The sequence below is a fragment of the Pinus tabuliformis genome, chromosome 8, assembly GCF_031772625.1.
Source record: "Pinus tabuliformis cultivar Carrire ecotype Pingquan chromosome 8, CPIR1, whole genome shotgun sequence".
Lineage (NCBI taxonomy): Eukaryota > Viridiplantae > Streptophyta > Pinopsida > Pinales > Pinaceae > Pinus > Pinus tabuliformis.
This window is the reverse complement of record NC_142294.1, coordinates 680,270,679-680,294,876: the sequence shown is the minus strand read 5'-3', so window position 1 is coordinate 680,294,876 and position 24,198 is coordinate 680,270,679. Positions and strand designations below refer to the sequence as shown.

General features: G+C 37.2%; 1 pseudogene; it reads left to right on the top strand.

Annotated features, from left to right (window-relative positions):
• Positions 1-22,907, top strand: part of LOC149237415 (ruBisCO large subunit-binding protein subunit beta, chloroplastic-like) — a 106,048-nt pseudogene extending 83,141 nt beyond the window's left edge.
• The last annotated feature ends 1,291 nt before the right edge of the window (positions 22,908-24,198 follow it).

Here is a 24,198-nt window from a genome sequence, read left to right as displayed (position 1 = left end):
TTTGTCAATGTTGATCGTCTGACTCTTTTCCAAGTTCCACAGGCTGCCCATTATCTAGACATCACCATGCTTCTCGACTTGGTATTTTAAGAAAAGCGTGATGGTGTATTTACTAGAATGATATAGTAAGGATTGATTTACTAGAATGATATATGTTTTGTGAGGGTTTATTCAAAATATACCAAAACTATGTTCGATTTATTTTTGTTGTCTTTTGTTGTTTTTGGAATTTTACAGATGGTAAATTAGGTGGAATGAAAACCATGTAAGAAACAATATTTATCCGATGGTAGTTGAATATTTAAATGTCACGATATGTTCTAAAGAATCAATGCCTAAAACACCAAATACTTATTAAAGAATTATTTGGCTTATCAGAGAATTATTCTTGGTGTTAGTTGCTCAGAGATTTCATAGCCAACCTATGATGGATCCCAAGAGGGAACTGTGATAGCATAAGGAAGAGCATGGAAAAAGTAATCTTATTCCTCGGCTAGTTAAGCTTGAGGGGAAAGAGATATAGTAGATGAGAACACCTATTGTATTTAGTAATATTTCCCATGAGATAAGTAACCTTCCCATGAAATAAGTGCTCCTATTCACACCGCTCCTTTCATGTTAAAAGATGAGCTTAATTATTGTGCATTTAGTACATTGTTTTATGTATTTAATGTTATTGTGTATGAGTTCATGTTTTAAGACTTTTTTTTATGATTGATTGAGGATAAATATCATCTTTCATTATTTTACGTGAAATGTCTAAGAGACATGTATTGATGTTCTAAAATGGGGTGTGTACATCACAATATTCAACTTGGATAGTAAAAACACCTTTGGGAGGGTTTGCTTCATGGCTCTATGATGTTTTCCATGCTAATTGCCTGCCTTAGTTTCAAGGGCATGTTCAAAGCTTGGATCTAAAAGATCTCAACAAGTATTGAGAACTAATGAATATGTTTGACTGATTTTTTTCTGTTTAAGCATTTATCAATGCAAAATATGTGGTCATAGTGGAGCTATGATTTGAATGTGTTAGATGAGATATGTGATTTTGATTTAGATCTTTATGTAGGTTGTACTCCTGAATATTGCATAAATACGTGCATCTATTTTAGAATAGTCATGTATATTGTCTCAGTAAATATAGTTTGATTAATGTTGTTGTTTGTGGATAAGTATATTTATTATTCTTTAAGGATTAAAATAGTTTGATGAAGTTTCAGTGATATATGGGTTAGTGACATGACCTGGTGCATAATATGTCTTGAGATGTGTACACACGTTTTATGCATAAGAAGCACATATATACACAAATTTATTTAATGGTAGTCATGCATATGTTCTAGAGTTGGAAGTGTTGCTTGGTGATAACATTTAATTAGTTCTATATTAGTTAATAAAGGCAAATTGTTGGATGAAATTGCAAGTCGTCTTCTCTAGGTAGATTTTTTTTCTGAGCTCTTCATTTTCATGCCATTTATTTATATTTTCGCTATAGATTTAGGTTTTCTGGGGCGACTTTTCAAAATGATTTTTGCCCTCGAAGTGTGTAGGTCGCCCTAATCGGGCCTGCGCACATCGACTTATTTTTTAATGCTATGTGCATAGTTTCTAACGAAGAAACCATGCACATGTGCACTGTTCATAATAGTCAGTTGCGTACAGTGCAGAGGGAAAGAAAAATAAGATAGAAAACGCCCAATTTTTTTTCTAATTCTATCCATGATTCATTCTAATGATATTTTATGTTTAATTGTAGCTTTTGAACCACAAATATGGAATGGAGAGAATGTGAGCTCACAAATATGGAATGGAAAGAATGTGAGCATGAAGAACGAGATAAAGCTGCTCGAAATGATCCAGGAACAATACAAGCCTTGATAAATTATGGGTTGTACAAGTTGTTTACCATTCCAGGCATGGAGGCCCAATTAGACTTGCTAGAATGGATGGTAGTCAAGTGGAATGTTCAAGAAAAATGTTTCATAGTTAGAGACCATAAACTTGTCATTGATATTGATGACATTTACTTCCTGAGTGGACTTCCACACCATTGGGTGGAAATCAACCTGTATGGGCATAGGCGAGGTGGTGAAGCCAATGTTACCTAGTTTCTACAACATTGTACTCGAGGGGAAGCTCTCAAAGATGGCAGGATTGACATCAAGACCATAGCATAAATTCCTTTGAAAGCCATCAGGTTCACTGTTGCATGAGTATGTGGTAATGTAGCTTTGCATTTTCTCATAAAGGCTCAGATGCAAAACACTATGGACTGTTTGCAAGGTACCTATTATCCATTTGATACGACAAGTAGCACGTGCTATTATATGCTACCATGATCACCATCATGCGTAGTCACTAATCTCAGGGCTAGATTTTTTTATTTTTGATAATGTATCAGCATGTTCGGAAAATAAAGGCCACGAGGATGCATGTCTTTAGATGACATTTTTTGTAAAAGCCAAAATATTTACATACTTTTATCTAATGAAAGCTACTACTTCTATTTTTCTATATCTTGTCCAATATATGAATGAATATTGCATTAATTTCTTTAGAAATGTTTTATAAGTGCCAATTTAAGACATAATTAGCTAATGCATCTATTAATGTGTTCAAATTTCTTAGAATATGTTGATACTCAATATAATCAAAGTCCCTTTCCAAGAGATGAACCTGCAAACACATCCATGAAAGCATTTCTAATTGAATAAACAACATTCAAATGTAATAGCACAAATTGTGAATCTAACCTAACGATCAACTCACGAATGGCAAATGTAATGACATCAGATAATAGCTCAATCACTGCGCTAGATTCTGCAATATTATTCGTTGTTTGACTAAGGCATATCTAATGAATAGAAAATAACTCACTATGGGCGAATAAATGACCTAGGTTGTGGAACATAAATTCCGAGTACTACGACCATCTAACAACCCCGGTGAAAATTCCATGTAATAAAAGTTAATAAAGGAAAAATAATAACCACGATTGATGTGACACTTATTCCAAGTTGAATGTTGGGTAATACATCCTAGTGTGGGTGTTCATTTGGTTATTAATGGCTAAGGAAATTGGTAAAGGCAATGGTTAAGGCTTTGGAAATGCAAAATGGCATTTTGGCCCATTTATTTATGAAAATAATGGAAATTAGGAGAAAAGTGAGGTGGAAGATCACAGGTTGAATGCGAGGAGGAAAATGAAGGAAAATAATGGAAAATGAAGAAAATAAAGGCCTAATTCATAAAAAGGCTTCTGAGGATCAGTAAAAAGAGTTTGGTTAGTTCAGTTTTGGAGCTCTCTCATTATTCTCACTTTGTCATACTCTTGGACACCTAGAGTTTTCTTCAAGCACTCTTGGAGAGTGTGGCATACTTGGAGTTTTGTAGCCAGAAAACAAAGGAAGATCAAGAAGGCACAAGAGGACATCGAGATAAATAGCTACAACGAATTTGGCTTGAAGGTACCAAGTTGCATATATGTTTTCCTCAATATTTTTGGCATGCATGGAATATTATTGGTCATGATCTATCATTGGCATGGAGGATTTCCTAGATTGACAGTGGATTGCCTAGCCTTGCCATTTCTTGGATAGCTATGGATATTATGGGTTTATTTCCATGTTTTTTTTTGTTGGTTCTCATGTTTCCTTTAGCTTGGGTTGAGTTATTAGTTCCTGGAAGCCTTGGTTGGAAAAATGTTTTGGAAGCCCTGTAACAGCTTGGGTTGAGTTACTAGTCCTTGAAGCCTTGGTTGGAAAAACACTCTAGAAACCCTTGATGGGTTGAGTTACTAGTCCTAGAAGCCCTACTTGGAAAAAGCTCTGGAAGCCCGATGACAGATGTGGGTTGAGTTACTAGTCCTGGAAGCCTTGGTTGGAACAAACGCTCTGGAGCCCTAGAAGGCCTAGGTAGAGACCAATCTGATGATGGTTTTGTGATGTCTGATCATGAGGTGGAATCAATTTTTTGATGGGTTGAGGGGGTGGGCCTCTAGAAGCCCTAGATGGTTTTGGATTGATGTGTTCTATGAGATCCCACATTGATGCTTGGAATATGGCATGGGGGTGAATGGTTGAAGAGAGATTTGGCTTAGCCATTCTACAGTTAGGTGGAATGTGGAAGTCCCATCTCGGGTTTGGATTTTGCATTGTCAATATGAGGTTATTTCTCATCTTTCTATGAGTATTTGTTTTCCTTGAGGAAAAATCGTAATTTTCCATTCATACAGAAAATCACATGTAGTAGATGCCTGTATGGCATATGTAGTATGTTTGGCCGAGGCCATCAAAAATATGTGTCTGTACATAATTTACCACACAGGGTATACTGAAAATGTTCATATAAAGGATATATGCAATGTATAAAAACAAGTATTGATAGTGTCACTGCTATATACTTCCAAAAATTAGGGCCTAGCGGCCCATTGATAGAACCAATCTATATAGGGACGATGATAATACTGGTAATGTTCTTCTCCTAGATTCTCTTGTATTATCGATTGTCCTCTGGGATGTGCCATAGCCTCCTTAGAAAGTTGGTCGAAAACCGTATTACACTCCCTATAAATGTGTTGGCAAGAGATAATTAATTTGTTCTTTCAAGATCATGATTCATCCAAAATGTTTCCGAGAGAGTGCATATGACATGCAGATGTGTTGTTGAACTAATTGATGATGATTTTAGAATATCCAAATATCTGAATGTGATTGCATGCATTTGCAAGAAAAAAAATGGAGGAGGTGTCTAAGAGAGATCAATTCTGCAAAATTGTTTATCCCCATTCCTAAACCCATATGAATTATGTAGAGACGATTTTTAGTTTTATGCAATATTATACCACCCCAACACCCCTGTGCTTGTGTTGCACCATCAAAATATGCCCAAGGTAGATTGTGATCGATGACTTCAGGTGTCACAACGCAGCCAGCAAGGGTGTGATTCTCTTCTGGGATTTCATGATATGCAAATACAATTTTGGCAATGGAAGACGACCATCAAGCCACTCTATCTCTGAAAATGATCCCATTCTTGATGAGCCAAACAGTCCAACAATTAAGTAACAGAAGGTAGTGGAATCTATTGTTCAAAATCTCAGCTCTCCATAGTTCCCAAGCTTCTAAAACATTGAGACCATGCCATCTGTTTTTTAAGGATAATGTAGCTAGAACCTGTTCCCAAATGTGAAGCACCGTCAGGCATAACAGAAAAAGGTGATTATTTGCTTCCTCTGCTTGTTGACAGAGAATGCACCATGAGGGGCTGGAGAAATATCATTTCAATAGATTGACCCCTATTGGTGTCTTCTTTCGTAGAACATTCCACATGAATAGTTTAGTTCGCGGAGGAGCTTTTAATTTCCATAGACTGCACCACCAATCAAATAGCTCAGGCAGCCTATGGGAAACATGAATGATGGGATAACTAGCTTTGGGGGAATAAGTGCCATGAGAAGTAGGGGCCCAAACAAGTTCATCGACGCCTTCCTTTATTCGTACATGGGATTCTTTTAGCACATTAATATAGCCATCCCAATCTTGATGCCATTGCACAGGAATACCCAGATGCTCAGCTGATGATGAGCCCCATCATTGGGTAATTATATGGGACTTAATTCATCTCCTGGCTTAGTCAAACCAACTATTCTCATAACTTATTGCATACTTTTGATTCTATTTTGTTTATGAGATGAGTTAGAGTTGGATATTTTGCTTTGTGGTCTAATGTGCATTTAATGCAGGATTAAAGGATAAAAGCAAGGAATTTTGGCAAATACCATGGTAAAAACTCGAATGGGACAAGGGAGAGGAATTATAGGAGGTAAATCCTCCTCATTTACTACCCCTCCATTCAAATATTCCTCCATCAGCTCGGAGTGCAAACAGCCAAATCATGAGGACTACAAGGCGGTCGAGCAAGTGAAAGGCAAAGCATCAATTTATCTCGAGTTTGGGAGCCGAGCCTCCCTAATTTTAAGGAAGTCATTGAAGACTTCATATGTATATGTAGAGAGGCCTATGACCTCAATAGGATTCAGATTTTTTATTGTAAAACTCTACTCTATTTCCGAGTTGCAAGACTTGTCACAATTTTTATGTAATCCATTGTTTTGATAATAAGAATGAGTTTTGTTTTGAGCCAGCACTGAGTTAACTCAGAGGGCTAAATCTCTTAGATTATGGCCCAACCCTAGCTGTCAAGGCTCCTCTTTATTTTACATGTATGCTAGTATAGATTCATAGTTTAATTGTTCATTTGTTTAGTAGATGCATTTCCATTACAATGGTGTAGATTAGATTGGTTGTGTGATAGTTTGTTTCCATTTGTGCCTTCTTTCAAGTAGCAGGTTAGCAAGGAGAAAAAGGATAACCATAAGGTTTTCAGTAGGTGTCTCGGCCTCACTTCCTCCCTCTGGGACCATGACTTAAGGAAGGGACCCTTCAGAAACCCCAAAAACACAGATTTCTAGTTCTTGCATGAGCTTTGGAGTTTGTTGTCTTTGATTCACTATTTGGTTCATGTTGCAAGGCAGATTTCATTTTCATTTTTTTCCACCTCATTTATGCAATAAGATCTCACTAATGCTTTCATTCCCTTCAGCAACTTTCTTCATGCATAGTATAGGAAATTGATTCATGCTTTTCTGGTCTATGAAAATGTATCTTGTTGCATAGTTCTTGGAAGACACACATGTTTTAAGAAAAGCAGGTACTTCAGGAGGAAACCTAGACTTCATCACCAGTAGCCACCTTCCACTTCATCCACCTTAGCCATCTCTTGTTCCACCATCACCCTCACTATTTTTTTTTATCATTTTTCATTGAAATTCCCCTAGTTACATTGAGCAAATCTAGCTATCGCTTATCTTGGATATTGACTCCTGAGTGCTCCTAGACCTTCTAACACCCCATTCCACTCATAATACACCTTTCCCAATCTTCCCAACACCTCACAATTACCTCTCAGTTGTATCCTATAGGTTTCTTGTAATTCTTAGAGCATCATCCTGTAGGTTTCTACTACATCCTGTAGGTTTTCTTGAAACAACTTGTTTTGAGCCCGAATTGATGGGAAACCTCTAGGAAGTCACACAAAGCCTCCTAGGACCCTTCCACACCATCCAACCACTCCATAAACCTTCTAGCCATCCTCCATTACCTTCCATTCACCTGTCACATCCACAAGAACAATTAATTTGCATACTTGATTTTGCCTAAAAAACCCAAAAAAGTGAAAACAGATTTAGTTTAGCTTTTTGTTTACATACTAGTATGGTTTGATGCTCTTCACTTATGCAGCTTAGATAGTAGCATTTGTTTAGTGTTGATTTAGAAATTCTGCTTAGCATCACTGTTTAATTGGTTAATTAAGATATGGTGTGGTTTAGCATTACATGTTGATTTCTTCATTACTGCAGTAGAGTAGCTCTCTTAGAGTAGATTTTCTCTTCATCCATCAAAGAATCAAGCTTCTTTTGACTCTATAGAACTTTGTCTTGGAACCCCTTGGGTCTCTCGCCGGATGAACAGTGACAACAGGTAGGACCTTCACTTTTATTTGTGCATACAACACTATCACCTCCAAGTTTGTACAAACCCTGGGTTGATAAGTAAATCTGGTAGCCTAGGAGTTGCAACATCCTTGCTACAATACTGGTACTCATCACTTTTTGGCACCGTTGTCGAGGAGGTGTCTAAGTAGAATGTGATTACTGCTTTTTTTCTTCTATTTCTTATCTCCAATATTCTGCTGTTAGTTTATTTCCACAAAAGTAATCTAGTTGCTTCTTTTCTTTCATTGTCCATTATCTGCTTTCCTTTCCATTCTACTAGTAGGATTTTAATTTAGCAAGTAGCTATTTCATCCTATCAGTGATTTTCATTCAATCAGCAATTTCATTTCTGCAAGTACTTTCGAGTTTAAAACAATTACAAAACCAACCCAAAAACATTTCCTTTCATGCCTCGTAGTAATAGGGACAACCTAGGAAAAATTTTGCCAAATACCCCCACTGCATCCAACAGTCAACCTTCTCTCTTCTTCGGTGGCTGTGAACTAGAGGAACCTTTAGGTGAGAAACCTGAAATATTTGAAGAACCTAAATGGGAAGAAGAAGAAGAGGAACCCATTCCTACTGAACCAATGGCTAAAAACCGAAATGACAGAGGGAATAGAGAGAGATTTGAGGGTGCCTTCCCCATTAGGGAAACCAACGGGGACACTAAGATGAAAGATATAAGCCCCTCTGCCCTACCTCGTTTCCACGGCCTGACTACAGAGGACCTTGACACTTTCCTATTTGAGTTTGTTGTTATATGCCGAACCTATGACTTAATATACAGATGATGAGAAAAAGTTAAGACTATTTCCATCTACCCTCAAGGATGCAACATTGTGATGGTTCATGGGCTTACCTGGAGATAGCATCACAACTTGGGCTCAGATGCAGCATGCCTTTAACAAAAAATATCAAGACTACTGTAGGTCAAAGGATACTAAAGAAGAAATTTTCAAGATGACCATAGGCGAGGATGAATCCTTAGAAGACTACAAAGAAAGATTCCACCTCAGTTACAAAAGGGCCAAGTGCACACTTGATCCTGAGTCACTAAATTTGGTCCTGCTCAGGGGAGTAGGAGAAGATCTTCTAGATACCTTACATTTGCTAGCAAGAGGAGATATCTACTAATTACCCTATGAGGATATCAATACTGTCTTTAGAAACCATTCTAGGGTAGCTAGGAAAAAGGGTAGGGGTAGTCAATCTATGGCTAGTACATCATCCTCCCACTCATCCATCAAGGGTGAAATTGGAAATATGCTATACGATTTTAAAAGTGAGATGTTGCAAACCCATGCCTTACAAATGAAAACCATGAACATTAAAAGAAAGCAAGAGGAAGCAGAGAGAGCCTTGGCCATCTTTTGTCCTAAATGCACCAGGAGGCATCCTAGGAATGAATGTCCATTGAACTGTATTGAAATTTTCTTGATCTGTGAAGAAAACCACTCCATAGATAAGCGCCCTTATTTACCTGGACTCAAAGTTGTATATCAAGGAGCCGAAGGGGTCACTAAGCAACTTTGCTACATTAACCAAACGAGACCTCATGGGCCTAAACCATACCAGCAGGGCATGCAAGGGTCAACCCATGCATATTACAACCCCAACCAAACCACAAGTATACCTTCTTGGGGACCCCATGCTCATTCTTCCTGGTCTACTCCCCCTCCTTGGTCCTATGCATCTCAGTATCATTCCTAGCTAGCCAGCCAGTCATTTCAACCTTATGCTCCACCACAACCTCAGTAGAATACACCACTCTAGGGTTGGAGGCCCTATTACAACAATGCTCTAGCTCTATTGCCTCCACCACCTACCCAACCACAACTCCTACACTTTGCTCCACCCAAGCAACCCCAAATGCCTACCCAATGAAATTCGAACCCGAACAATAGGCAGGCTCAGCAAATATATAGTGGAGAGACATCATATCCAGCTTAACGATTAATATAGTTTGATGAATATGTCTTGAGATGTGTATGCACGTTTTATGCATAAGAAGCACATATATAGATGAATTTATTTAATGGTAGTCATGTATATGTTCTAGATTTGGAAGTGTTTCTTGGTGATAACAGTTAATTAGTTCTATATCAGTTAATACAGGCAAATAGTTGGACGAAATCATGAGCCATCTTCTCCGGGTAGATTTTCTTTCTGAGCTCTTCATTTTCATGCCATTTATTTAGCTTTTCAGTGTGGATTTAGGTTTTTTGGGGAGGGTTTTCAAAATGATTTTTTCCCTCAATGTACGCAGGTCACCCTTATCGGACCTACGCACATAGACTTATTTTTTAATGCTATGTGCACAGTTTTAAACAAAGAAACCATGCACATGTGCACTATTCACAATAGTCGACTGAGTACAGTGCCGAGGACAAGAAAAATAAGATAGAAAATGCCCACTTGTTTTGCTAATTCTGTTAGGGTCCAACCCTAACCCATTTATTTATGTAATAAAACCAATAGGGTCGATTCGTAGTCATAGTTAGTTAAAGATTCAAGAAATCTCGTATTAATAATTGGAAGTGGTTGACCCGCATTTAAGAAAGGACCATAGTTAGTTGCAAACAGGCCATGGTATTAGATATATGGTATTGAGAGAACCATGGTAATGACCTATGGTATTGTATGTATGAATCCTATATAGAGGCTAGAGACTCCCCATGGCGAAATATCTAGCCTTATTTTGTAATCGAACTTTGCTCTGTTGGAGGTTGCCCCCTCGAAGAGGCAAGTGAACATTGCTTTCGTCCCTGAATAATAAAATACTTGCTATTTTTCACATTTTATTCTGTGTTCTGGGTTGTATTTTGTCGCATATTTGGTATTCTAGAATTTCTCGTAGGTCAAGAGCATAAAAAATTCTCTCCATAATTCATTCTAATGATGTTTTATATTTAATTGTAGGCTTTTGAACCACAAATATGGAATGGAAAGAATGTGAGCACGAAGAGCAAGATATAGTTGTTCCAACAACCATATAGGCCTTGACAAATTATGGGTTCTACAAGTTGTTTACCATTCCATGCATAAAGGCTCAATTAGACTTGCTAGAATGGATGGTAGGCAAGTGGGATGTTCAGGAAAAATGTTTCATAGTTAGAGACCATAGACTTGTCATTGATGTTGATGACATTTACTTCCTGAGTGGACTTCCACACCTTGGGGTGGAAATCAACTTGTATGGGCATAGGCGAGGTGGTGAAACTAATGTTACCTATTTTCTACAACATTGTACTTGAGGAGAAGCTCTCAAAGATGGCAGGATTGACATCAAGACCATAGCACAAATTCCTTTGAAAGCCATCAGGTTCACTATTGCATGACTATGTGGTAGTGTAGGTACCATATTTAACTGGAGTGAGGTTGTAGTTACCAATATGAAGGGGAAACTAACTAGGGTTAGAACAGGTAAACTCAAAAAATTTGGGTATGGTTCCTTCGTTATTTCATTTGCTTTGGAGAAGATTCCTCTTCTGGCTCCATAGGTAGCTATAGAGAGAGGAGGGCCTCGTGACCCTCACATGCTAAAATGGTTTACACTTATGGTTGGAAAATCATATCATTATGATTGAAGATTTTTTGTATATAGGAATGGACTACATATGAGATCTGACCATGTCATTGTCTCTTGTGATGGAGTGGGGTGCTATAGGTACAATTTCACATTTTGGTTGATTTTTTAAAATTTTCATTTTTTGTTATTTATGGCATCCAAAACTAATTATCCAAAATGATCATGCAGATGTGGCCCCAATGTGATCCAAGTGGATCTTCAGGAACACACACAAGACAAGGAGGAATCATGGATGCTCAAAACTAAAGTCATCGGAATGACTTCGACATAGGACTAGATCATAGATCTCGTCATCCTGATCGCATAGGTGTGAACAATTCGTCAAACTAAGCTCATATGCAAAAGATAGAGTTCTTCAAAGTTTGACAGGATAAGGGAAAAAGTGGGGTCCACAGTGTGCCACATGGCATCCCAGTAAGTGAGTGAGACCCACATGGCAGCCCATCAGCCACTGACACATGGCAACCCATCATTGACCTCTTGCACCTGCACAAAAAGACAAAATAATAACCATATCATTATATATATATATATATATATATATGGATAGTTATTAATAAACCATAAAACAAAAATCATTTTAATATAGTTATTAAAAGAACTATATACAACCAAAAAACAAAAACCATATATCAAAAATCAACCTATATCAAAATCAAACAAAAGGAAAACCATATATGAAATATGGTTAATATATGTATGGTTTTAGAACAAACTTCAAAACAATAAAAATACCAACGCATGTAGGAGAAGCCATATTAAATGGCATGGATGGTCAACGGAATGTGGTATGGTTAGTTAAACATGCCATAAATGTAATACACCACTGACCCAAACCTTGTAAACCACGAAAATTTCACTGTGCAGTTAATAGCAACGGGTATGCGGGTGGGTGCGCGCTGCATGAAGGACAGGCTCGCCACCCGAAATTTGTTTAAAAATATATATATATAGATATATGCGGATCATAAAAAATTCTGTATTGCGATATTTGTGGAGGGGTGGGATTTGACCACCTAACGACCTCCACACTACTTTAATGCCTTTGCCAATCCACCCAAACAGGTTCACTGGTAAATTCACCCATGAATTTATTTAAGAACTCATTTTTTCTAGAGAAGGAAGGAGAAGGACTGCATGAATTTCGACACAAGAGCGGGCACGCAAATTGAGGCAGTTTAATAATTTTTTAATGTAGGAACCATGAATTTTGCAGGAAGGCAAAATTTTTAACTTCTCAAAAATTGACAAATTTTATATGGTTTTTACACCTCTCATCGCCACGAGCACAACAGTGCTGTCCATTTTTCCATTAGAGTTCTGCATTTTTCAGTAAGTTTCAAAATGCACATGGAACCATGGTTTCAGCAAAAATAGGGAGCGGAACCATGAGCCATGAAATTTTCCCAAGGAGGTAAAATTTTGACATTTCAGAATATAGTCAAATTTATACTTGTTTTTCATGGTTTTCCATAGGGATTGCAATGGAGTGATCAGATTCGACATCTGAGTTTTAGATTTATAGTCCATCCATGGAACAGAATCTTTGAGGAATCCCGGGGGAATCTAGGAGATTCCTTGAGCCTAGAATTCTCAACTTCTCAGAATTCGGATTTTGGATAGTCGATTTAGCACTACTCGACACCAAAAATCTGATGGTGGCTTTATATTTATTATTCTCTCATTTCTTCTTCTTGTCACTTTTCCAAGTGCCAGTGTAGATGTCCACATTCATGTACAAGCAGCCATCTTCATGAAGATCGATGTGTTGAGAGCAATGGTCCAAGCAGCTTCAGCAGTGTGACATCCACTTCTTCAGATGGCGCTTGGTTGCAAGGTATATGATGTGTTCATGTACTTCTTCTTTCTGCATTATGTTGTACAGATCCATGATTGATGTTGATGCAAGATCTTGTTTATTACATATTTTCATGATTCCTTGCTTGATTTGATGTGGAATATTTTTATGTGAATTACTTTCTACCATAACTTATCATGTTATGCTTTGAGATCCCTTGTTGTATGTTGCTGGGATACTCTTGTTGTCGTCATGCATGTGTTTTTCTTTGACATCCCTTTTGTGCCATGTTGGCGGGATGCGCACCATGCTTGTTTTTGTGTTATACTGATAGGAGTCATTTAATTGACAGTTCTAGCTATGGAACATCTCTTAGAGCCACTCCTACATGAGGGAATTCTTCATTGTATGATCGAGACATCATCTCTGTGTACATCATCTTTATTGACAACACATAATGCTGCGGCCTACACCATCTTAACACCGGGGCCCGGAGACGTAGTCCCTCCTGGACGAACTCCGTTATCAACAGATTTTGTTTTCATGTGCTGATGATTGTTATGTTCCTCTTCTTTACAGTCTGTAGCTGTATTTGTTAATGTTCTTTTAAAATAAAATTTTAACACATCACGAAAGTAAAAGGTCTTGGAAAGGTCCTTCTTCACACCTGGACCTGGATCACAATGAGATCAGTTGTATTATGTAGATATGATCGATGTGGTGAGAAGCCAGTTTCTCTTATAGCATAGAACGTGGAGGTGGCAGAGATATTCATAAAGATAGAGCACATCCTTGAGAGGTTAACTTTGGACATTCTGAATGCCACGATAGATGACTTTCCTCTCCGCTACTAGAGGCATACTGCAGGGGTTCTTTGACCTATTAACCATTTGCCACAATGACTAGCACATGCTATTATATGATACCATGATAACGATGATGCGTAATCACTAGTCTCAGGGCTAGATTTTTTTATTTTTGATAATGTATCAGCATGTTTGGAAAATAAAGGCCACGGGGTCTCATGTCTTTGGATTATATTTTTTTGTAAAAGCCACACTATTTACATACTTTTATCTAATGAAAGCTACTACTTCTATTTCTGTATATCTCATACAATATATGAATGAATATTTCATTGATTTCTTTACAAATGTTTTACAAGTGCCAATTTAAGTTTAATTAGCTAATGCATCTATTAATGTGTTTAAATTTCTTAGAATATGTTGATACTCAATATAATCAAACTCCCTTTCCAAGAGATGAACCCGAAAAAACATCCTTAACATGAAAGCACTTCTAATTGAATAAAAAAAATTCAAATGTAATACCACGAGTTGCGAATCTAACCTAATGGTCAACCGACAAATGCCAAATACAATGGCATCAAATAATAGCTCAATCAATGTGCTAGATTTTGTAATATTGTTCGTTGTTCGACCAAGGCATATCCCATGAATAGAAACTAACTCACTGTGGGCGAATAAATGACCCGGGCTGCAGAACATAAATTCTGAGTACTATGACCATGTAACAACCCTGGTGAAAATTCCATGTAATAAAAGTTAATAAAGGCAAAATAATAACCACGATTGATGGGACACTTATTCCATGTTGAATGTTGGGTAAGACATCCTAGTGTGGGTGTTCATTTGGTTATTAATGGCTAAGGAAATTAGTAAAGGAAATGGCTAAGGATTTGGAAATACAAAATGTCATTTTGGCTCATTTATTTATGAAAATAATGGAAATTAGGAGAAAAGTGAGGCGGAAGGTCACAGGTTGCATGTGAGGAGGAAAATGAAGGAAAATAATGGAAAATGAAGAAATAAAGGCCTAATTCATAAAAAGGCTTCTGAGAATCATTACATAGAATTTGGTTAGTTCAGTTTTGGAGCTCTCTCATTATTCTCTCTCTCATACTCTTGGACACCTAGAGTTTTCTTCGAGCATTCTTGGAGAGTGTTGTATACTTGGAGTTTTCGAGCCAGAAGGCAAAGGAAGATTAAGAAAGCACAAGAGGACATCAGGATCAATAGCTATAACAAATTTGGCTTGTAGGTACCGTGTTGCATATATGTTTTCCTCACTAGTTTTGGCCTGCATGGAATATGCATGTGGACTATTGGTCATGATCTATCACTGGCATGGAGGATTGATTGGATTGACAGTGGATTTCCTATCCTTGCCATTTCCTGGATAGCCATGGAGATTGTGGGTTTATTTCCTTGTTTTGTTTTGGTTGGTTCTCATGTTTCCTTTAGCTTGGGTTGAGTTATTAGTTCCTGGAAGCCCTGGATGGAAAAATGTTTTGGAAGCCCTATAAAAAATTGGGTTGAGTTACTAGTCCTTGAAGCCTTGGTTGGAAAAACGCTCTGGAAACCGTTGGTAGGTGGAGTTACTAGTCCTGGAAGCCTTGGTTGGAAAAATGCTATGGAAGCCTAACGACAGATGTGGGTTGAGTTACAAGTCCTGGAAGCCTTAGTTGGAACAAACCCTCTGGAGCCCTAGAAGGCTTGGGTAGAAACCAATCTGATGATGGTTTTGTGATGTTGGGTCATGAGATGCAACCACTTTTTGTTGAGTTGAGGGGGTTGGCCTCTAGAATCCCTAGATGGTTTTGGATTGATTTTTTCTATGAGATCCCACATTCATGCTTGGAATATGGCACAAGGGTGAATGGATGAAGAGAAATTTGGCTCGGCCATTCTATAGTCAGGTGGAACGTGGAAGTCCCATCTTGGGTTTGGATTTTACATCATTGATATGAGCTTATTTCTCATCCTTCTATGAGTATTATACTGGTTTATATGTGGATTATATGGTTGTGATTTCCTTGGTATTTTTGTTGTTATTATGCTAGTTATGTATATGTTTTATGATAGTAGATATGTATGATTCTCATCATGTTTTTACTTGTAAATGGATTAACATTGTATCTATGAACTAATGGATGAAATGGCAGCTAATGTGCTGAGACATCAAAGATTCTTAGCAATTATAAGCTAAGTGTGAGACCCCTATACTTACATCTGTCAATTACACATGTAGATTACATATGCATGATATGTTTGATGAGATTACTGTCATGGCTAGTACGGGTCCATTCAAGGTCTTATTCAAGTAATTGCATTTGTATTATCGTTTCCTTGTTATCATTCTATATATAAGGTGTTATTCAATTCCAGGCAATGACCTGGGCTCTAGGCCTAAAAAATTGGCTCAAAACACGGGGACGATGGCACACCATTATGCAATTTATTCCCTGGATGTTGGCATGCCTTGTTATGAGAGAATCCAGAGCCTCTTAAACATTGTTAGGCCTATAGCATGGGAGCGTCCGGAGGTCAAGTGATCTAAAATCTCAATGGGACCTAGGGACTGGTTGGCAGAAAAGTTGAGATGGTCCCTAAGGATTCTAATACTAATGTTGAAGGTTTGTATGGTGTGATCCGTCGGTTCCACTTCCTTAACATGACTTATGAGGTAAAATCATATCATAGTAACTTCTCGTCACATGTTTACCCCAGTTGGTTGGTTACTTGGGTAGATGTGGGAGGAGGGTGTTACAAACTAGTGCCATCAGCGAAGACAATGTAAGTCTGAGGGAATGTTAACATCTGCAAATCAAGTGTAACTAAAGATGAGACGGAGAAGTAGTGGAAAATCTCAAAAAGTTGTTAAAAACCTTTGGCCCTAAAATTTGTACCCCAAAAACTAAAGTTCAATCACTTTCAACCAATTTTTACAAAATTTAATATGGATACCCAAAATGAAATTTATGATGATTTCCCAGAGTCACTTGTTTGAGACTGAATTCTACAGCATACAGATACCCTAACTTTATTGAACCATATCTACGAGAATATAGTGAACCTTGTAGAAAAAAATTTATAGCAAAAATTCCAGGAAGACCTATTTGAAGCAACGAAACCCTAAGATCAAAAGCTCGGATAATAAATGTTATGTAACCATATAAGAAAATATAGATCAATGATTTGAAACTAATCCTCTTTGAGGGGAAAACCTCCTTTTGCATGACATAAATGAACAATTCTTGGATGATACAAATGAAAAGACCTCCTTGGTAAATATAGGAGTCTAAAGGGTCACAATATAATCAAGGCCTACATAACAATAATAATGTAAGGGCACAACAATAACAATAGTGGGCTTCTATGGGGCACACAAATACAATATGGGGGCTACAATATTAAAATAGGGACCTACAAATTATGAAAGAATAGGTCCATTGAAGAATCTATCAAGGTTGTGATGCATGCTTAGGATTTGTCGATGTTCTTATGGGGAGAATCATCATTGACAGTTATATGTATTCAAAATTGAAGTCCTCATCAAATTTTGGAAGACATGACTCATGAAGAAGCATTATCTAGATGAAATCCATTGGTTGGACATATGCGAATATTTTATTTCCCGGTATATATTCATGTTCCTAAGGACAAAGGAACACGTTTGAACCTTCGAGAAAGAAAGGTATATTTGTTGGTTACGGTGAATCATCAAAGGCCTATAGAGACTACATTCCATAACAACGAAGGATTGAGGTCAGATGGGATGTCACTTTCAATGAAAAAGTTTCATATTGGAAATATAAGGAAGTATCCATGGATTCCTATGAAGTAAAACAAGAGGCTTCGAAGGAAGAGAATTTAAGTTCAACAAAAATTCTTGAAGATTCAAAAGGGCCTTGTAAACCAATGGAATTGGTTGTTGTCCTAGAGATTAAAAAAAGACCAGCATAACTTAGATCTACATTGGAAGAAGCAAAGGGAAATGCAATTCATGCTATCACATCCAAAAAGTTAAGAGACCTAAATTTTTTTCTAGATATGCAGCTGTCATGACTAACTCGATTGATGCAGAGCCTTTCACTTATCAAGAAGCAACTAGATAACAAGTATTAAAGGAGGCCATGAATGAAGAATATCAATTTATCATGAACGATGATGTCTAGGAGATTGTTCCATGGTAGGAAGGGAAATCAATGGTAACTTGCAAGTGGATATACAAGATCAATCATGTTGCAGATGGAATACCGATTGGATTACCTAAGTAGTCTAAGGAACAAATATTTTAGGGGTAACTTGAATGGCCGTTTGTGATACTCCTAGAATAGGTGTCTGTGGATAACTTTGAACTAGCTGCGAAACAGGTGTTTGAATAAGGGTATGTGGAAAACTATAAACAAGTCATTGAATCTGAGTTCGGATAATCCACAGTGTTCATCTTTTTTGTCGACGTTTCGAGTCTAGAGCAAGACTCATCATCAGGACTTGTTTTTTCGAGATTACGTATCTCTTTCCATGTATCCCCTCCGTACAGGGCAACAATTTTGGATTGCAAGTTTCTGTGGAGTGGTTTTTGAGAGATTGAGTTCGGATAATCCACAGTGTTCATCTTTTTTGTCGACGTTTCAAGTCTAGAGCAAGACTCATCATCAGGACTTGTTTTTTCGAGATTACGTATCTCTTTCCATGTATCCCCTCCGTACAGGGCAACAATTTTGGATTGCAAGTTTCTGTGGAGTGGATACATGGAAAGAGATACGTAATCTCGAAAAAACAAGTCCTGATGATGAGTCTTGCTCTAGACTCGAAACGTCGACAAAAAAGATGAACACTGTGGATTATCCGAACTCAATCTCTCAAAAACCACTCCACAGAAACTTGCAATCCAAAATTGTTGCCCTGTACGGAGGGGATACATGGAAAGAGATACGTAATCTCGAAAAAACAAGTCCTGATGATGAGTCTTGCTCTAGACTCGAAACGTCGACAAAAAAGATGAACACTGTGGATTATCCGAACTCAATCTCTCAAAAACCACTCCACAGAAACTTGCAATCCAAAATTGTTGCCCTGTACGGAGGGGATACATGGAAAGAGATACGTAATCTCGAAAAAACAAGTCCTGATGATGAGTCTTGCTCTAGACTCGAAACGTCGACAAAAAAGATGAACACTGTGGATTATCTGAACTCAATCTCTCAAAAACCACTCCACAGAAACTTGCAATCCAAAATTGTTGCCCTGTACGGAGGGGATACATGGAAAGAGATACGTAATCTCGAAAAAACAAGTCCTGATGATGAGTCTTGCTCTAGACTCGAAACGTCGACAAAAAAGATGAACACTGTGGATTATCCGAACTCAATCTCTCAAAAACCACTCCACAGAAACTTGCAATCCAAAATTGTTGCCCTGTACGGAGGGGATACATGGAAAGAGATACGTAATCTCGAAAAAACAAGTCCTGATGATGAGTCTTGCTCTAGACTCGAAACGTCGACAAAAAAGATGAACACTGTGGATTATCCGAACTCAATCTCTCAAAAACCACTCCACAGAAACTTGCAATCCAAAATTGTTGCCCTGTACGGAGGGGATACATGGAAAGAGATACGTAATCTCGAAAAAACAAGTCCTGATGATGAGTCTTGCTCTAGACTCGAAACGTCGACAAAAAAGATGAACACTGTGGATTATCCGAACTCAATCTCTCAAAAACCACTCCACAGAAACTTGCAATCCAAAATTGTTGCCCTGTACGGAGGGGATACATGGAAAGAGATACGTAATCTCGAAAAAACAAGTCCTGATGATGAGTCTTGCTCTAGACTCGAAACGTCGACAAAAAAGATGAACACTGTGGATTATCCGAACTCAATCTCTCAAAAACCACTCCACAGAAACTTGCAATCCAAAATTGTTGCCCTGTACGGAGGGGATACATGGAAAGAGATACGTAATCTCGAAAAAACAAGTCCTGATGATGAGTCTTGCTCTAGACTCGAAACGTCGACAAAAAAGATGAACACTGTGGATTATCCGAACTCAATCTCTCAAAAACCACTCCACAGAAACTTGCAATCCAAAAAAGTCATTGAATCGGTTGTTGAACAGGTGTTTGAGGAATTCCTTGGACATGTTGTTGGACAATTATTTGAGGATTCCCTTGAACAAGTTGTTGGACAGGTACGACAATATTTGGAACAATTACTTGAGGAATCGTTTGTCCAGTGGGTTGAATAGGTTGATAAAGTGCCACTTGTGGAGAAACTGGACCATACTGTTGAGTAAAAGTAGGATTCCAAATAGTGTTCATCTTAGGATAAGGAGTACCAAGTAAAGATTGATTTATAGTAAGTTAACCTAGACTAGGTTGAGGTATCTAACCATAAGTTCTGGTAAAAGGTTGGCCCCTAGCAATAAGTTGTCCTCCAAGTGGAGGATAAGGTGGTTTTCCCCCAAGATGGTAATAAACACTAGTCGAGGTTGCTTGAGGTTTACTTGAATTACCAAAAACCATGTGAATTCATGCTTTGAATAGTAGATGTAGATAAACTAGATGACCAAGTAGAAGGTTGGAGAGAAGAAGCAACTCCGGAAAAGGTCCCAGTAAGTGACTAGTATCCGGAAGGAACTGATTGACCACCATATAATAGCAATTCCTTGGAGATGGTAAACATAGATGAATCAATAGGTTGGCTCCTAATAGGAATTTCTGACATAGTTCATTATAGCGAATAAAAAGGAATATGTGGTGGTGAAAAATTATGACCCAAAAAACTCAAAGTGGTAGAATACCAAGGGTCAGGTCGGAAAGGAGAGAAAGGAACTCTTGGGGTCAAAAGTTTCACTACCGGTAAATGGAGAAAGAGGTGTTTCTGTCTCTTCGGTAATTTCTTCAATGATAATTAATCCATGAGGTAATTTAGTCGTAACTATCAACTTTCTTCTAGGTGAAGGTGGCTCAAGAGTAGGAGCTAAAACAACTAAAGGTGATTCAGCTTGACAAACTTCAAACTCGGGATGTTCTACCTCTGGTTCAGTTAGTTCAGTATCCAAAACTTCACTAGTATCAGATTCAATGTGAAATACATCAGTAATCTCTGGACCATAGTAAACTAAGCTTGATTTTATTTCTTGCATTAGATTCACTTCGGTTCCTACTGTCCCATATTGTAAAACAGTTGATGTTTCAATTTCTTCTGAGGCTTTTGATCCTGTTGAATTTTACCTTTCAGTTTTTATCTTTCCACTTGACTAGGTGTGTATTAAGGAGGTTTACCTTTCATTCTACATGATTGCCTTGGCGATTCAACCAAGATGAAAATTTATCACAAAATCAAACAATATTCACAATCCAATCCTAAGGTCTCTAAAAAGTGAAAATAAACAATTAACACATGCTAAAAAATCTAAGGATTCAAACCATGCAATCAATGGTTCATAGTGCTTGAGCTCAAAAAATGCCAATCTGGGCTTAAAGCCATAGCCATAGTTTTCTCCTAACTATCTTTATGTCTGGACACTCATGCCTAGTGGAGAAAACCTATTCATGGTACATGTGTCCCATTCAAATACTTACAAGGAACTCCTAAAAACTAATTATATAGGTTCAAGACCTCCTTCAAAGTTTTTTTATTTACAATATTTATAATCATTAATTTTATAGATTATATAAATATTCATAAACATATATTTTACATTTTTTTTATGATAATAATATCAATGTGAATCTATCTCAACTCTGGATTTACCAAGCACCTAGAAGGATCAAATCTCTTTTAACTCTAAAAGAGTTAGAATTGGAGCTAAAATGGATCTAGGCTAGTTTAATTCCCCCCTTTAAATAGGCTATATATTTCACGTCAAGACTATGGGCCAATACCATGGGTTCTCAATACCATAGGTCAATACCATGGCTCATTTTTATTTTGAAATATTTCTTTATTTTATTTTGGCCCCACGAAAATATCTACATTACATTACAATATATTCTTTTTAATAGTTTAATTAATTTAATTTTTAATTTTTGTTTTTTATTTATGTAATTTGACTTAATCAAAATGCTAGACATTACATTACGACATTTCTACTACTACTATTCTCGACTTGAGAGAGTGCCTCTCAACACAATTAATAATATTCTAATTTTAAAATCATCTTAACATTAACATTAACATTACATTAATGTATTCCTTTATTGGGTGTGCAAAGTAAAGAATACCACTTTTATGGAAGCATATATAAAATATCTTTTTCTTTTAACTCGTAATTTTTGTTAAGAAAGAACACATACACTTAACCATTTAACACCTTCAACAATTTTACTTCTTTTAATATGAACTAACTATTAACCAATATTTAATTAATTAATAAGAGTGTTTTTATGTTGTTTTAGGAAAGGTTAACACATTCAAGAACACTGGTTGTCCATCTTGATTACCGAAGACTCTGATCTTATGGACACAAGGAGGACCAATAATCAATGAACTAAAGTACCCATCATGGCTACCCTATATATATCCTCATTTGATTTCACAAATACAAATAGAAACCATAGCAAGAAAATCATTGGTTGCTTATCTTTGATGATCAGAATATTGAAGTTAATTGAACATAGTGTATCTCTACATTAAATTCAGCATCATCGTGTGCAATGGAAATGGAAATGGAAATATAGAGGAAGCAGGAGGTGGATTTACAGAATGATCAATTAATTGTGAGAGTGAATAGCTCCAATGGCTGGAGGTGCCAGAAACCATGGCGTTGCAGTCAGGGATAATAAAGAAGTTTATTGACATCGTAGGCACTAAAAATATCATTCCTCTTTCATGTGTGCCCAGCGACATTTTAGAAAAGATTATCAAATATTGCACATATCATGTACATCATACAACCCAAGGTGAGGTTGACCCATGGGATGTCGAGTTTGTCAATTTTGATCATTAGACTCTGTTCCAACTTGCACAGGCTACCCATTATCTGGACATAACCATGCTTCTCAACTTGAACTGTCAAACTATTACCGACGTAATTGCAGCCTGTGAAACAGTGGAAGAAATGCGAGAGTTGTTGAACATTGAAAATGATTTTACACCACAAGAGGAGCAAGAAATGAGGCATGAAGTTCAGTGGGGCTTTCCATAACTGGACTCACTCAAATTTTATTATTGTTTGATAAGAATGACAATGTTTGTATTAAAGAATTAAAAACCACTGGTCAACTCTACAAAAGAGAGTCTGAACTAGGAGATTCTGGATCTGCAGAACTCTCTACATTGTTCATGCACGTTACACATTAAATAAAAAACATGGTTTTAGGGAAGTTAGAACAACATCCTAAGAAATAGAAACTAATTCCTATATTGAGGTTATGTGAACCAACTCTACCTATTATAAAATATTCTCCATTATCTTCAACACTCCCCATTAATGGAGAATGGGTTCACAAATATACCTAACATCTGCCTAAAAATTTGAAACTTAACTTTTCCAAGAGGCTTAGTGAAAATGTTTGCAACATTATCTCATGTATTACAATATTCCAAATGGATTTCTTTGGATTGCACTTTCTCCCTGACAAAGTGGAATTGTGTATCAATATGTTTAGTGTTTTTGTGAAACACCGGATTATTGGCAAGTTTGATTGAACTCTGATTATCACATTTGATTGTTTTTTCATCTATCTGTTCTTCCCCAACATCCTGGAGAAGTCTCTGCAACCAAATTGCCTCACACGTTGCTGCACACATGGCTTGATACTCTGCTTTCGTTGAGGACAAGGAAACTGTGTTCTGCTTCTTGTTGCTCCATGTGATCACCCCGGATCCAATGCTGAATGCATAACCTGTTATAGATCTGCGATCATCTACATTTCCAGCCCAATCTGAATCTGCAAATCCTGCCAATATAACATTAGAGGAGTCAGTGTAAATAATATCGTAATCTACAGTACCTTGTAGATACCTCAAAACACTTTTCGCTACATTCCAATGGCTTTTAAGTGGCTTAGACATAAATTGACTTAGCACACTGACTGCATAAGCCAAATCAGGTCTGGTGGTGGTTAGGTAGATTAGACTCCCAACCAGTTGTGGGCTTACACTGATCCATCCTAAACTTTTCTAACAGGCCTTTGACATACTTTGCTTGGGACATAAATGTTTGACCTGAATCTCTCCAAATCTCTAGACCTAAATAGTATTTGATTTCACCGAGGTGTTTCATGTCAAACACCTATGACATCTGTTGCTTGATTTCATCAATGAGATATATAGCATCACTTGTAATGATCAAATGATCTACATACAACGAAAACAACACTACGCACCCTTGTTCATCTTTCATGGTGTAAATATTAGGGTCATTTTTTATTCTATTATAGCCAGCTTGCAAAAAAAATGAATCAATCTTTTCATACCAAGATTTGGGAGCTTGT